The sequence below is a fragment of the Columba livia genome, unplaced genomic scaffold, assembly GCF_036013475.1.
Source record: "Columba livia isolate bColLiv1 breed racing homer unplaced genomic scaffold, bColLiv1.pat.W.v2 Scaffold_153, whole genome shotgun sequence".
In the NCBI taxonomy this organism is placed as follows: Eukaryota; Metazoa; Chordata; class Aves; order Columbiformes; family Columbidae; genus Columba; species Columba livia.
In genome coordinates, this window is record NW_027043049.1 from 190,209 (window position 1) to 201,727 (window position 11,519).

Genomic DNA, 11,519 nt, shown 5'->3' on the forward strand with positions numbered 1-11,519 from the left:
ATACCAGATATTCACAAGGTCTGGACTCTCCCTGGCCTGAAGCTCCATTTGCTCAGCTGTTAATGTTTGTATGCAGATGGTTTATCCTGATAAGGGTATGTCTCCCAAGAGAACAGCGTGAGGAGTTACAGGACACTACAAATACCACCTCCTGGAGGAAATTTGGGGTCTTGGGTGTCTGATACTCATAATGTCAGAGCTCTGGAGTCACAGGGGTTGATTCCTTTCATGTGGGAGAACAGCAGGCATGCGTGGAGCTCTGCCTGGGGGCAGACAATGTCAGCTGAAGGTTGAGGAGTCAGCATGAGAGGGCAGAACAACATGGGCTGTGTTTTGGTGACTGGACATCATCTACAGACTCACTGATGAGGAAGAGGAATGAGATGAGGCCTCCTCCAGACACATGAAAGAAGCCTCATGTTTCCAGGGCCGTGTCCTCATGGCAGACCTGAGATATCCCAATATCTGCAAGGTACCGGCCATCCAGGAGGGTTTGGAGCCCATTGACAACATTTCCTGACACGGGTGACTGAGGAGTCAGTGGGGTGAGGTGCCCTGTGGGACTTCACACTTACAAACCAGAAAGAGTTGGTCAGGATGGAACAGTCAGGGATGGGAAAGTGGAGCTGAGGCTCCTGGGAGATGAGAACAAGGCCAAGAGCAGGATTTCAGGAGAGCAAGCTTTGGCCTGCTGAGGGACCTGCTTGGGTCCTATGGGATATGACCATGGTGTCTGCAGTGCTTTTCTCTCCCATTTCCTCCCTCCTCTCTCCCACCTGCTGTTGTGCAGCGTTTTTTACCCTTTCTCAAATACAATATCCCAGAGGTGCTGCCAGCATCACTGAGTGGCTCAGATTTGGCAAGGAGTGGGTCCATCTTGGAGCAGCTGAAATCGGCTCTGTCTGACATTGGTCAAACTCCTGTTGTCTGGTCAGAGAGGTGACAACTGTAGCACACCCACACTCAACCAGACTCACACCTACCCCCAGTTCCAAGACTTTGCCATGTAAGCCCAGTACAGGGTGACAACATGTTGTGTGCTACAAATTACTTGATCATGGAGAAGAAATGGATCTTCTGTCGGCAACTCGAGCAACTCACCAGTCAATGAGTACGTTCCTATGGCGAACTGTAATTGCGCTGACATTCACTGGCCAGGCAAAGCTGCAGCTGCCAACAGTCCAAAGGATCTTGGGCCAACTGCTTAACATGGCTGTCTGGTTGGGCAACAAGGGTGATGCTCGCCTGGATCTGGAACTGGGAAACAAGGAAACCCTGGTGATGGATGTGAACATCAGTGTCCACCTTGGCTGTCATGAGCAGGACACAGTGGGGTCCCAGGCACCAGAGGGGAGGGAGGAAGGCCAGCAGCAGAGCACAGGCTGGTGGGCTCCAGAGGAGAAGACTTGGACATATTGGGGGATGGTGGGCAAAGTGGTGACATGGAAGTAGATCTGAAGGGTGAAGTAGCTCAGGAAATCTGATAATCCTTACAGGACATCCTGCTCCAAGCACAAAAATGATCTCTCAAAGTACCCATGAACAGAAGCATTTATCTCATGAGGCTGCTCCTCTGAACTGATGGAGCTCCAGGGCACAAAGGCCGCACACAGGAAGTGGAAGCAGGGGAAGCTGCAAAGGAGGAATTTAGAAACCTTGTCCATGGATGTGGGGATGATGACAAAGCTGCCCTGGACTTGATACCTGCATGGGAAGGGCAGCAAGATGAGCTGACAGAGCTTCACTTGCAGTAAGAGAATAGACAGGGTGAACGTGGGCCTGCTTCTGAACTTCAGAAGACTAGAATCAGACAGGACTGAGGTTCTTCATGGCTTCTTTGCCTCCATCTTCACCAGCAAGGTCTCCTGGTTCCTGAAGGCAGGAGTCTGGTGAACACCCAGCAGTGGATAGGGCTCAAGTCAGGGGTGACCTGAGCAAACTCAGACACCGTTACAGAACAGGAGATGGGTCACTTGACCAGCTCCCTGAATACAAGTATCGCTGTGCTGTGGCACCTGAGATTGCCAGGAACACCCACCTCTTGATACAGAGCAGTGTGACTCCTCTTGAGGTGTTCTGGCCTGTCTCCTCACTCACACGGTGATTTAGGTACCCACTTTTCTGACATATTCAGTCTTTATCAGGAGCCGCTCCACATCAATATCAACTGGAGGCTGCTGATACCACCTGTTCTGGAAAGGGAGGGAAGGGCAAGCAGGGATGGAAATAGAATAAATTTTGCTTTATTGCTATTTATTATGGAAATGCTCTCTGTTTGGCTGTTCCTGGAATCTCTCTAATCATCCACACCAGACTTGAAGCCTTTAGGAAAATGATGCACAGAGCCTTGGCTTGCAAGAGCATTTTCAATGTTAATGAGCCCTCTGGTGTCGTAATTTTGAACTGCACTACTGAAACTGAACAAATCTCCAATGAAGTGAAAGGCAGAAGCAAACCCCAAGTTTCTGAGGGTGTTTGGACCCCATGAAGGGCCATCACTGACACAGCTGCGAAGGAAACAACCAGTGCAGGTCCCTGTCCCTGGAGGCTGGTGAAGGAAAGACTTGGAGACGCTGGTTCCAGGTGGTGAGGGCCATGTGGAGGTGGCTCTGATGACGTGTCAGCCCTTGATGCTTGTTCATCACCAGAATGGCTGAGCCCTGACCCCTGGGACCTGGTAGATTTTTCTCCAATGTTTTTCAAGGCTTTTCCTGTGGTCAGCGTGAGTGTTTTGTGTTTTGGGCTGGGTTTTATGCCAAGTGCTGTTGCTTTAACTGCAAGGTTCTGGTGTTCTGTGGAGTTGGAAATGCTCGTGAATTCCTCATAACTCATCCAGCTTCTTTCATTCACCCGGCAATGGTCACCAGTCACCTCAATGTCCCAATCCCACACTTGCTTGAATCCTCTGTTTGGATCCATACCCATCACTGCAGGAGGTTCATGGATCCACCAGGTTCATGGATGATTCCTGAGGACCATCCAGGTGTGGGCAGTGTAAGAGAGGAGCAGAGCAGGGTCAGCTCGTGGGCCATGACTGAGCACACCCACCCCAGCAGCAGCCGTTCCCCATCTCCCAGGCACAGCCATGCCCACAGCATGCAAATGGCACTGCCATACAGGATTAGCCCAAGAGAGGCCTTTCTTCCTTCCATATTCCCAGGAAAATCTTCCTCCTGTTCCTCCTCCACCTGCAGACATCAACTGCTTTCCATTTCTGGGCTCAGACATGGCTGGAAGGGTTCACTGAAGCCATCAGCCATCTCATTGCTTCTCCCTGACATGCCCTGACCCTCTCCCACACCTACAATGGCCAATCACGGCTGCTCAGGCTTCCCGCTCTTCAGAAGAGGCCTCGAGCTTCTTGGTTCTTCCTGGTGCTTATTATGAACTTCCTCGCTCTCTCCAGAGTTCATGGTGAGCTTTCTTGTCCATAACAGCCCCTTTATGACCATGTTTCACTAAATGGTTGTGTTTGTATGATCATTTGTGCAGAAAGGGCAGTCACAGGACAGCACCCAATATGTCAAACTGATGCCGAGTGAAATGCCGTAAAGCCCTGATGAGTTCCCCCGTGTCTGTGTCTCTCCTGGAAGGAGTCTGTCCCGAGAAGGGGATCCAGCTCCTGCCACTCTCTGCAGAGGCACATGAGCAGTGTCCATCACCTGGGGACACAAAGGGTGACGTTTGCCACACCACCCTTCATCTGAACCACTTAGATGTGTGCTTGTGGATGGGGTATGGAGCCTTATAGTGCAAATACCTATTTAATTGTCATTGCCAGAGGGGCGACCACAGATGCAGAGTACTATTTTACAGATATGTAAATGTAAGCATATACGACTGACATTCCTAGACATGTTACACAAACACCTGAAGGATTATTCATGCCTTTTAACATGATTATCCCCAGAAGGCCACCAGCTTTACATCTCAGGAAATGGGATCCAGAGTCCAAGGGCAGGATGGTTTGGGCTCTGTGCTGGGATCTGGAAACTGAAACGTGCTCCCATCTCCCAGCCCCCTGCCCTCCTCAGTGAGGGTGTGAGACATTCTGCCAGTGAGGGCTGAACTCACAGCCATGACCAGTATCTTATGTCCAACTGCAGCCAGTGGTGTCCTGCCAGCTCAGGATTGGAGCTTCCATTGCTGGACGTGTTTAAAAGACGTGGAGGTGTGGCAAATAGGGATATGGTTTAGTGGTGGACTTGGCAATGTTTGATTTACGGTTGGACTCCTTGTTCTTAAGGGTCTTTTCCAGCCTAAATGATCCTATGATTCTCTGATTTGGGTTGAAACCATTTCAATCCCATCACCTCCAGGTTCCCTCAGAGGCTGCTGTTGTGTGGCACAACTGTCCTGGCTCTCCAGGCAGGTTGGGCACTGGGTTGGTGTCTGCACTGGCAGTTTTCCCCTTCCTGGGGTAAAAGGCTGTTGAGCAGAGACAGTTGTAGAGATTTGGGTCACAGGGGTTTGCAGCAATTCTGTCAAACCCTGAGCAGGATGGGCTTTGCAGCCCAGGAAAAATGGAGATGCGCTGAAGGATGTTTGTGAACAGTGGTGCTGTCACCAGTAACAGTAACAGGGAACTCCTCATTCTCAATGATGATCATGATGAACTAAAGCTCTTTAATTTCATTCCCAGCAGTCATTCTTGCTTTTCCAAACATCTACTACACCGCAGTAGTTGTGTCTTGGAATAAGTTATTAGAACAATTTTTTTTTTTTTTTTCTTTAATCATTTAAAGAATTCACCTCTTGGACAGAATTAACCAAATCATACTTCTTTCATAATGTTCCCCCCCCCCCTTTTTTTTTTCCCTGGTGTGAGGTGTTGTTGGCACAGGAGAATAGTTTCTTTTTGAGACAGTGGTGGCCAAGGAACAGATCCCAGGTCAGTGCAAAGGCACAAAGGAAGCCCGAATCTTTATGTGTGTGCACTGACACACACTGTCACCTGCATTTCCAGTCTCTGCAGCCCCAACCGTGCAGCAGAGTCTGGAGTTCTGAGCTCCCTTCATCTGCCCCGTGTGACACGTGTAAAATGGAACTACCCCAGTCCAATGGCTGGTTTTGATTCTCTTCACAGCCTGAAGCACCACATGGGTCAGGAGACAAGCCAGGATACCCAACAAGGACTCACATGCTCTGCACTTAAAGTTCAGGTGTTTTCTGGCATCTCAGGAGACAAGTCGTGCCGATTGCTGGGTTCAAGGAGCTGGTCAAGTGTCTCATTTCCATTTCTGCAATGGTGGCTTTGATGTCTGGCTGATGTGGAGACTGTACATGGATGCAGAAACCTCTTGAGTAACCTGTTCTGAAAGGATTAACAAGGTGGGCAGTTCTTTCCGGAAGGGTATTAGGACAGCAAAAAAAACCCTGGGTTGGAGCAAATGAAAAGGGATGCAAAAGTTGTGGTCAGAATCATTTAGAGGCACTTGCAAAGCAGCCCTGCACCTCATGTGAGTTATTCCTGTGGTCAGGGAGAACCTGAGAGCTGTCCCTAAATTGAAAACATAAAGGAGAAGGAAGGACAATGTCATTCAGGCTCCAAGGGAGCTCAGGACATGTCTTGACCAACCTCCTGCTCACAGCAGGGTCAGACCAGATTGCTCAGGGCCTTATCCAAACACATCTTGGTCACTTTCTGGGACAGAGTGGGTGCGCACTCCTGGGAAACAGCTTCCAGTGCTGGACTGTCCTCAGGACTGGAACGTTTCTCCCTTTCTACAGCACCTTTCCAAGCCCAACCATCCAGATGGTTTTAACCCATCTACTTACACACTGACACAGACCAGAATATCCTACGTTGGACACAAGAATGTTGTGGGGGATGATGCTGAATGCCTTGCTGACTTCCAGGTAGCAGACCACCACTGGTAACAGACCATTAATGTTCTCCCCACATCCACAACCCTGTCCTTTCCTCACAGAAAGCAAAGAGGATGGACAGGCACAACCTGCCCTGGGCAAACCCCGTCACCTTCTCTTCCAGACACCCAGAAATGGGGTCCCAGTGGACATGCTCTGGGGCACAGCCCTTAGTTCCCCTGCTCACCCATTGGCCATTTTGAAAAGTGCACACACTGTGTGAGAGCTGCCAGTGGTCAGGGAGTCCCCCCAGTCTCCATGAGCTTTCACAGATGGTGGAGAGTGGCCTCACTGTGACATCGTCCTGCTGTCCCAGCTCCTGGGATGCTGCCCCTGCTGTCCCATAGACTGGAAAGGATTGTGTTAGTTCCAGTGACCCTTGACTTGATCCCCATGCACTGCTGGTTGTTCTGCCTCCAGTCACAGCGGCCTGGGAGACCATGCTGGAGAAGAGGGAGAACAAGATGGCACAGGTATTCTCACCTCTTTCTCTTATTAAGTTCATTAGTGTCCACACAGTGTCTTTGTTTCTCCTTTAACTGTTCCTGCAGTAGTAACAGCTCATTGTATGGCCCTTGAATTTCCTTACAGGTCTGGACTGAGTTCTGATCTGGACTGTTGCTGTGCTTGGAGGCTGCTGTCCTTGCAGACCAGATGAACTCACTCCTGCCACCCTGCCTGGCAGTTCATTCCATCCGTGTCACAGCTCTGTCTGCAGCACTGACAGCTCCAGCTCCCCAGTCAGGTCCCTGGCTGAGGACATTGCCTCACATCTGGGCTGAACCACCCCAGCTGTGGCACCAGCCCAGCTCTGACCTGCCACAGGAAACCTGGTACCAAGTGTCCAAGAGCCCATGTGTGCAAAGGCTTTGAATCAGAGCACAGACATGACATGGCCAAAGATCGATGAATGTCTCTCTAGACCTAGGAGTGTAAAACCAGAACAAAATGCCTAAGTTCATTCAACTGAAGATATTCCTCCCCTAGTCTGGAGAAATTAGATCATTTGCTGTAACATTCCTTGTGTCCTGTCTAATGATGGGACAAGAAAGATGGTTGTCATACCAATTTGTTTTTTAACATGAAAAATACAATGCTGGAAAGAAGTGTCTCTGAAGAGGAGAGAGAATCAACATCACTGATTACTTCAGCTTCGAAGTTGTGCCACTGGAGCCCCAGAGACACCTGGAGGAGCCCAGAGGGGACAGAGAAAGGGACATCAAGGGCTGCTCCTGTGCTGCTGAGCTGGGCTGGGCTCCTGGGACACAGGGAGCTCATGGCAGCGGCAGCGCTGCAGAGAGACAGCTCTGCCCAGGAGCAGCTCCTCTGCACACGCAGCAGGGCTGAGGGCTCTGCCTGCAGCACCGAGGGCACGGGAGCCAGGCACAGAGAGATTAAAGGCAATGTAGGGGGTTGGTTGCTGAGGGCTCATTGAGTGACAAATCTTCACAGTTCTAACACCGTAAGTCTCTGGCTGTAGGACAATGCAGCTGCATTTCCTGGAGGGATTTCCTAAAGATGATACATCCCACAATGTACAGGATCTGTCAGGTCTCTCTCACAGTATTTCTCATGTGGAGGACAAGAACATGGTCCAGACCAGCGTTTCCCTGCTGCACTGTCAGAGGGACAGGGCATGAGGGCAACTTCTGCTGAGGGTGATTGCAGGGGGAGCACCCAGGGGTGCCCAGGGCTGTCCTGCAGAGCAGGGTCCCTGCACCCCAGGGCTGTGCCGGGCAGGGACTCTGCCGCCTGCCAGGGTCAGCGCTCAGCCTGCCCGGGAGATCCCATGGCAGCAGCTGTGGGTGGAAGGAGCGACCCCCGGCAGGGCAGGCAGGGAGCTTGTGGGGTTGAAGGGGGCTGTGTGGGTCCGGGCTGCTCAGAGCTCCAGATCCCCCCACAGACATGGTAGAGGGTCCTTCTGAACAACAACACTGAGACAGCAACAGCTGCCAGGGAAGGAGTCTGTGCTTTCAGTTTTCCACTCTTGCTCGTCTGGGTGTGCAGTGGGAGATGGGGATTTATTTCTCTCTTTGGAGCAGACACTGAGACCCCAGTTCTCGTTAGGACTGGTCTAAGCTGCTCCTGAGCCCCTGAACACACAGAGCTGCCCCTGGGCAGTGCCAGGAGGTGTGAGCAGGACAGAGCTGAGCACACAGCGGGTGGGACGGGGTCTGTGACACTGACAGGGAGCAGACCAGGGACAGACACACAGCTGCAGGCAGCACAGACCTGGGCAGGGAGAGGGAGATGGACCAGAAATGCTGGGGAGGGGATTCAGGCCATCCCCTGCCATCCTGTGCAGTGCAGATACATTTCCCAGTGCAACCCCTGGTCTCCTCTCCTCCCCAGCAGACCCTCTGCCCCAAAGCCATGGGGTCCAGGTCACGAGTCTCCACCTCAGCAGCTGGACCTCCAGGTGAAGGATTCCTGGAATGTGGTGCACAAAAAAGGTGCTATAAGTACTTGCTCTCCAGTGTCATTATGTGAGTGGCAGCAGCACAGCCGGGTCAGGAGAAGGTTCCACAGCATGCCCGTCTGCCTTTCTGTCCTTGCTTTATTTTCTGGTAGCACTGCAGTGTTCTTCCCTGTTTCTCCACCTGTCCCTGGTGCTCTTGCTCTCTGGGGTTGGGGTGTGAGTGTGGATCAGGTTTTGTTCTGACACCGACACAGGGCGTCTTGACCCAGAGGTGTGTTCATGGTATCTAGATGCCCAAGCTGCATTTTAAATTGTGATGAACAGTTATTCAAACTTAGTAGAAAAAGAGAATGAGCTGAAACATCCCTCCATTAGGGAGGGGGTTTTCCATGAGAAACAGCATGTTTACTTTCCTCAGAGAAGTAACCCCTAACATGTAACTGTCTTTTCCTCCTTGCACAGGTCCTCATGCCCACAGGCAGCCAATGTCCAACAGCAGCTCCATCACCCAGTTCCTCCTCCTGCCGTTCACAGACACACGGGAGCTGCAGCTCTTGCACTTCTGGCTCTTCCTGGGCATCTACCTGGCTGCCCTCCTGGGCAACGGCCTCATCATCACCACCATAGCCTGGGACCAGCACCTCCACACCCCCATGTACTTCTTCCTGCTCAACCTCGCCCTCCTCGACCTGGGCTCCATCTCCACCGTTGTCCCCAAGTCCATGGCCATTTCCCTCTGGGACACCAGAGCCATTTCCTACAGAGGATGTGCTGCTCAGATCTTTTTTTTCTTTTTCTGTGCTACAGCAGAATATTCTCTCCTCACCGTCATGTCGTACGACCGCTAAGTTGCCATCTGCAAACCCCTGCACTACGGGACCCTCCTGGGCAGCAGAGCTTGTGTCCACATGGCAGCAGCTGCCTGGGCCACTGGGTTTCTCAATGCTCTGCTGCACACGGCCAATACATTTTCACTGCCCCTGTGCAAGGGCAATGCCCTGGGCCAGTTCTTCTGTGAAATCCCCCAGATCCTCAAGCTCTCCTGCTCACACTCCTACCTCAGGGAACTTGGGCTTCTTGTGGTCAGTGTCTGTTTAGCATTTGGCTGTTTTGTGTTCATTGTGGTGTCCTATGTGCAGATCTTGAGGGCCGTGCTGAGGATCCCCTCTGAGCAGGGACGGCACAAAGCCTTTTCCACCTGCCTCCCTCACCTGGCCGTGGTCTCCCTGTTCCTCAGCACTGCCATGTTTGCCAACCTGAAGCTCCCCTCCATCTCCTCCCCATCCCTGGGCCTGGTGGTGTCTGTTCTGTACTCAGTGGTGCCTCCAGCAGTGAACCCCCTCATCTACAGCATGAGGAACCATGAGCTCAAGGATGCCCTGTGCAAACTCATATCCCGCTGTTTTCTGAAGCAATAAACTGTCCATCTTCTTCTATACAGGAGTTTTAATGTAGCTAATTACAAGCCCAGCCTGTCAACTGGATTTTCTGGTGGTGGTGTTTTTTTTCTTATTGTGATAATGTTGTCAACCCCTTTCTAATTCACTGTTGGCTTTTCTTTTATAACTGTTGGTTGCTGAAAGGAGCAGCAGTGCTCTCCTTGTCTTTAAACAAAATAAAGGGCTCTTTAGTGACTTGTTTTTTACTATATCCTTCCTGCAAGGGCTTTTTGGAGCTGCAGGGACAGTTCCTGTGTGTGGGTGGAGGGGAAAACAGCTCTGGCATGGCAGCCCTGCCAGAGAGCAGCAGCGCTTGTTCTTCCAGAGCTGTTCTGGTTCCACTCCCACACTCTCCTTGTCATCCCTGGTGTTGGTGCAAGGCCTGAGTGCTCTGGCAGCTTGGTCACCGTCCTGCTGTGTGTCAGTGCTGTGGGCGCAGGCAGGGACAGGCAATGGGCACTGCTGTGACAGAGCTGGCCTCAGTAACAGTACTTGCACAAGGAAAAGTGATCTTCTTTGGGTGGTGCATGATGGTTTATATCTTCTTGCAATGTTTCTCTCAAGCTTATTCCTAAAAAAGTCACCCACTTATAAAACGCCATTGTGCATCTGAGCAGTGTGTGTGTGTGTGCAGGGCTGGCACACAGCAGTGTCCTCTCACAGCCAGGCTCCTGCCAGAGACCTGCAGGAGCAGCAGAGCAGGGGCTGGACTGTTCCCGTGTGCACTGGAAACACTTCAGAAGCTGCCCCAGGGCATCATCATGGACTGGCCCCTCACAACCACCATTTCCAGCACTGGCCTCTCTCCCCAGCTCACCGAGGTTGTTCTTCCCTCCATGGAGGGACACTGAATGAGCAGGTCAGCAGTCCATGTTTGCATTGTACATATGAGATGCGAGCATGCACATCAATTGCGTGAGATGGCATGAACCTGAGTGAGCAGAAACACCATCAGCTACTCCTGGGAGTTCCATGACGGCCTGCGGGACAGACAGTGTCTCGAGGTCACTTCACATTGGGAGTAACAGCCCACGGGAAACCACCCACTGGGATCTTCTTCCTTGAACTGAGGTCCCCGTGTCCATTCCTCATGATGTGGGGCTGAGGTGCCTCCAATCCCTTTGGGGCAGCAACAGGAGGCCAGAGGTACAATGTGTCTCCTGTTTCTGTGAGTAAAAGGGACAGACTCTGTCTCTGAACATCCCTGAGTGCATAAGGAGTCCATGAGGCCAGCTCTGATGGAACCCTGGCATTTCTGTGTGTGACTCCAGGAACAACCCCACTGGCCCAGTGACATTCATCTCAGCTGCTGGGACGGCTCATTGCAAGTGCTCCTGTCTGCTACAGCACCCTTGCCCGTGATTCTGGATTGTGCTTTCAAGAGTGACAGCAGAATCAGAGAAATTCTGAGGTCCTTGGGGAAGGAAGATGTCAAACCCATCTTCAAGAAGGGCCTGAAGGAGGATTTGAAGAATTATGGGCTGATCAGCCTACCTCTGTCCCTGGGAAGGGTAAAGTCCATGTCTTCCTGCACCAGTCTCCAGGCACCTGAAGGACAAGGAAGGGATTGCTGAACCCAAATGAGTGGAAAACCCAGTGAGTCATAAGAAACTCTCTGGACCCATTCCAGAGCTTTAGATCCTCAGGAAAGAGCTCAGTGACAGTGCAGCCCAGCCAGTTGCATCTGTGTCCCTCACTGAGCAGCACAACCAGTGTGCAGTCACCCCATGGTCCTGCAGCCAACCTGCTCTGCAGAGCATCAGTGCCAGGCTGGGGCCCTGTGGGGAGCACAG

General features: G+C 51.8%; 1 pseudogene; it reads left to right on the top strand.

The window, feature by feature from the left end:
• Positions 1–8,772: 8,772 nt before the first annotated feature.
• LOC135577839 (olfactory receptor 14J1-like) lies at positions 8,773–9,737 on the top strand (annotated as a pseudogene).
• Positions 9,738–11,519: the final 1,782 nt, after the last annotated feature.